Here is a 5,499-nt window from a genome sequence, read left to right on the forward strand (position 1 = left end):
TGAGGTTGGAAGGGACCTCTGGAGATCATCTAGTCCAACCCCCCTGCTCAAGCAGGGTCACCTAGAGCACATTGCACAGGATTGCATCCAGGCGCGTTTTGAATATCTCCAGAGAAGGAGACTCCACCACCTCTCGGGGCAACCTGTTCCAGTGCGCTGTCACCCTCACAGTGAAAAAGTTTTTCCTCATGTTCAGATGGAAGTGTCTGTGTTTCAGTTTGTGCCCGTTGCCTCGCATCCTGTCGCTCGGCACCACTGAAAAGAGTCTGGTCCCATCCTCTCGACACCCTCCCTTCAGATACTTGTACACGTTGATAAGATCTCCTCTCAGCCTTCTCTTCTCCAAGCTAAACAGGCCAAGCTCTCTCAGCCTTTCCTCATAAGAGAGATGTTCCAGTCCCCTAATCATCTTTGTAGCCCTTCGCTGGACTTGCTCCAGTAGTGCCACATCCCTCTTGTACTGGGGAGCCCAGAACTGGACGCAGTACTCCAGATGTGGCCTCACCAGGGCTGAGTAGAGGGGGAGAATAACCTCCCTTGACCTGCTGGCAACACTCTTCCTGATGCACCCCAGCATACCATTGGCCTTCTTGGCCACAAGGGCACATTGCTGCCTCATGCTTAACTTGGTGTCCACCAGCACTCCCAGGTCCTTCTCCGCAGAGCTGCTTTCCAGCAGGTCAACCCCCAACCTGTACTGGTGCATGGGGTTATTCCTCCACAGGTGCAGGACCCTGCACTTCCCTTTGTTGAACTTCAGGAGGTTCCTCTCTGCCCACCTCTCCAGCCTGTCCAAGTCTCTTTGAATGGCAGCACAGCCCTCTGGCGTATCAGCCACTCCTCCCAGTTTGGTATCGTCAGCAAACTTGCTGAGGGTGCACTCTGTGCCTTCATCCAGGTCATTGATGAAGAAGTTGAACAAGACTGGAGCCAGTACTGACCCCTGGGGGACACCGCTAGCTACAGGCCTCCAACTAGACTCTGTGCCACTGATCACAACTCTCTGAGCTCTGCCATTCAGCCAGTTCTCAATCCACCAATTCACTGTCCACTCACCTAACCCACACTTCCTGAGCTTGTCTATGAGGATACTATGGGAGACAGTGTCAAAAGCCTTGCTGAAGTCTAGGTAGACAACATCCACTGCTCTCCCCTCATCTACCCAGCCAGTCATTTCATCATAGAAGGCTATCAGATTGGTTAGGCATGATTTCCCCTTGGTGAAGCCATGCTGACTACTCCTGATCACCTTCTTGTCCTCCACATGCTTGGAGATGGCTTCCAGGATGAGCTGCTCCATCACCTTTCCAGGGATGGTTGCCTCTCTCTACTGATTATCTGACTGTTTTAGCCATGCAAAGATCAGTTAGAGCAGTATCTCTGATGGATGCAAAGTGCTAAGGAACAAATTACACAGAAGTAGGAGTCTTCAAGGCTTATTTGTTAGAGTTAAAAACCAAAGCAAACAAATAAAACACAACCTCTGATCAGCTTACTGCAGTTCTTCTCCACAGGTTCAAAATATTGGCTCACAGATTCACATTAATATTAGTTAAAGGACATAGAAACAGGAGTGAAAGCTGTTGCATAGCTTCCTCAGGAAAAAAACATTAATTCAAGAATCTGGATTCTCTAAATGTATAACAGACTTAAAAGTGACTCCTAACATATTGTATATAATGTGGGAATCTGGCTCAGATCAGTCCTTTTTTTCTTCTAATGTAATGCCAGCTCTAATCTTTGAAAAATATGTTGCAATGTGAGGTGTGCAATTGTTTCCATGTTTCTTTTTCCTGCACCAGCCTGGAATAACCCTCTGTGATCCAAGATGACCACGTGGAGCATAATTTGAAGAAGTTTGGTCCAACATTAGTTTAACCCTTGCTGAAATGGTAAAAAAACATATGTTGGCAGATGTGAAAAAAATCTGCAGGGGGAAAATAGCCGTTTCGGTGCGACAATGGTAGATCTGAATTTGAAATTACAGCCGGAGGCTGAAGGGAAGCTGAAATGCTCACAGATATGAATTACACAGCTGCCAAGGGATAAGATGCTCACCTCGTTTCTGAGCTTCGAGCACCCTCTTCTGGAGTAACATACACCAAAGAGATGGCCATTTCATTTTCATCCTCAGCCTCTAAATGAGGAAAGAAGTCACTTCCCTTCTCGGCTGCCAGTGCGAACTGTAAAACCTGAATCCAAATCAGCAGGCACAAACAGGGGGTTTGAAAAATCAAAAGGTAAAATACAGATATTCTACATCCAGGGAGTAACAGAAACAAAACCAGTTCCCAGATGTCAGAAAGTGCCCCCTGTTTATAACTGAATGACCCCATTGATTTCAGTAAGCCTTCATCGGCACAGCTGAAAGCAAACCTCATTCCTTTGCCCTTTTTGCCTCTAATAGAAAAACAACTTTGGTACATGGTTAATTAGAGTGCCTGGGACAATCCTGGGGTTAGTTTTGAAATGTTGGAAGATACCTGGAGACCTGTTCTTTTTGTCTGCAGCATAGCAGAACTATCTACCATATATCTGAAGCAATAATGAACTCTGTTCTCTTCAATCACATAATCCAGAGAAAATTATACTTGACTTCAAAGAATAAGTTCCCAATGAATAATAAACTATTGTAAAAGACCTGTTTTAACCTGATTTGCCCTGGAGACACTGTGCCTTTAGCTTTGAAAGGTGCCCCCCCCCCCCCAAAAAAAAAAGTCACTTCAATTTTATTCTGATTTGTATAATTTCTTTTTTCATTACTTGGTTGCTTAGTCCTAATAAAAGTGACCTCAGCAGACCTTTACATGAAAACTGAAAGAACAGCAATCAACTCCATCAAGCAGACTTAAAGCAAATTATGCCCTTTTAGTTTTTATAAATATATACTTTATCCAATCAACCAAAACAAAATAAAGCAGTCTGCCAAATAGATTTAAAGGAACAGATTTAGAACTATAATTAAAATGGAGGTTGTAGAAATGAGCTGCAGAGAGCAGTGACCCAGTCGTAATACTTAGATGGAAATTGCATTTGGAAAGCACAGTCCCATCTTGTGCTTCTAACAGAGGGAACCAGCCAAAAGATGACGTTGTTTAGAGACAGCAAAGGCAGTGGCTGAAGCAGGATGAAAAGAAGAACAAAGAGACCCTTTATTCTTGAAGCCTTTCCCTTTGTTACCCTTTTGCCTTGAAGGAAATGTGGATTCTTCTAAATTGCCTGTTCTCTCCATGTGTGCAAGGCATGAAGTACTTCTCCTAAAGCCTCCCCTCCAATGTCTCTTTCCCCTGTTCGTGGCTCAACACAGCCAAATCTCAAATGTCAAATAAACACCAGACGGTTCTATAGCTTTATAAACACATGCTAACGGGACAACCTGATATACAAGATCTACTCATATCAACAGAGGCAATACTCACTATATGAAAGCTCTGCAGAAAAATGTAGGTGCAAGGATTGAAATTCAGATCTATGCAATAACATTAGCATTACAGGACATCTTCAGTCTAAACATGTTATATCTCAATGTGTCTTACCTTCTCCCCATGAGCTGCTCAAGAACTCTGCTTTCAAACTTTACCTTTTCCTCTTCAAATAGCTTAGAAAATGTAGTCAAGCTTGGGAAACAGTTATAATATAGGTTACTCCTCTCTGAAACTCCATGAGATGAAGGTCTTGGAGTGTTCCTGTAGTATATCAAAGGAAAGGCTGAAAAGGTAGTTGTACTCTCATGAAATTCTCAGCACTAAATGGGGTTTCCTGGTTTCTGAGTATTATGAAGCACCATCTAAGGCTAAACCTTTGCTGGTTTCTTTTGCATGCAACAGTGTTAACTCTGCAAAAAAAAGTCTTTGACTTATTGCATGGTATCATTTTCCTGAAGCATCCTATGTTGTCCCTTGGGAGTAGAATACTAATGAAGTTGGGTTAATGCTATTATCTATCATGTTAAAATAGATGGTTTTTTTGGAAACAGAAAGCTCAAGTTATCATGTTATGTGTTGTCCTCTATCTGTTTCTTCCCAGACTCATGGAGGAGCCCAAAAAGGATGACAAGGAGACTTGGGTCATTGCTCTGGACATATCTGAGTTTTCATTCCTGGACAGAACCTTAGACATTGAAAATTCAGTTGTGCTGTCGTCGTAAGAGCCTCAGCAGGCCTGCGCCAATTTGTATGCAGGCCATTCACTCCCACAATAGCGTAAAACATCTAATTTATATTAAATACTGCACAGAGAGGTTGTTGTGATGAATGACAGAGACTTAACTTCTGATTCTCACCTTGGTGGTAACCGGGATAAATTGAGATAAACACTTGCACGATAAACTTTAATGGAACCGCCGAAAAAGTTAAGAGACCATTTTATGCCTGATGTTATGCCTGGATTTATATGTCTTTCCACATGCATTACATATTTTGTTGTAGTACAAACACGTCAACCGCAGGAGAGAGGGTGCGGCGCTGCGCAGCCTCCCGCCCGCCTCGGGCGGACCCGCCAGGAGGCTGCGCCCCACGGAGGTGCCGCCAGCGCCCGGGCCTGCGGCGAGAGCCGCCGGAGGGAAACTACAGCTCCCATCATGCAGCGCCGGCCCACGGTGCAGCCAATCGGCAAGGGGGCGCTGAACGCATTGGCCAATGGGGAGGAAGCTGGAGGCGGTTGAAGTTTGAATTTCGAAGGTGGCTGAGGTAAGGCTGTGGCTGTTGCGGTGCTAGCGCGTTCCCCACGGACTGCTGCGCTGTGTGAGTGCGGGGCTGGGTCGGGCGGTACCGCCGCACTTGGTTGCGTGTGGATGTGGGTTGTGGCGGGGCAACACGGGCTGAAGGACGCCTAATTTTTCCCTCCGCTGCCGAGAGGGCACGGGACCCCTCATCTCGGCGTGGAGGAAAGGGGCAGGGGGTGTGCATCCTGGGGAGAAGCCGCCATGCTCGACCCTGAGATCCGAGAGCGCTTTTCTGCAAGCCGCTCTGGAACCGTCTAGCAAACAGCCCCTTCTCCTTTCGTCCTGTGTCTCCTCATCCCCTCCGGTCGCAGCCTGGCCGCAGGGAGACAAGGGTCGAGTCTCTCCTGTGCTGCTAGCTCCCTCCGGCAGGTGAGGAGCCAGGAGTCCCGGCCCGGCTAACGGGGCTGCTGAGCCTCCCTTCGGCAGGAGATCACCGCCGATCCGCCTCAGCGAGGGGGGCGGAAGGGAACAGGCGGTGGGGAAGGAAACGCCTTATTGTGTCGCAGCTCCTCCTGCTAAGATCATCTGTCCGAGATTCTTGCCTATAAAGAGGTTCTTAGCTCTTGTTTCATATGTTTTCCATGAAAGGGGATCAAACACCTGATTTTCTCTAAAAGTTGGGGCCTAAATGATTGCTTAAGGCTACATGGGAAGTGTGTGGTGGATCAGCTAATTAAACCCAGATCTGTCGGGTTTCAAGTTAGTACCCTGCCTAATGAATTGTGTATTTGCTCTATTGTTTCTTCATTAACACAGAGTTTAAGGGAGAGTTTGTC

This window comes from Apteryx rowi, unplaced genomic scaffold (genome assembly GCF_003343035.1).
Source record: "Apteryx rowi isolate R43461 unplaced genomic scaffold, aptRow1 scaffold_363, whole genome shotgun sequence".
NCBI classification, from domain to species: Eukaryota; Metazoa; Chordata; class Aves; order Apterygiformes; family Apterygidae; genus Apteryx; species Apteryx rowi.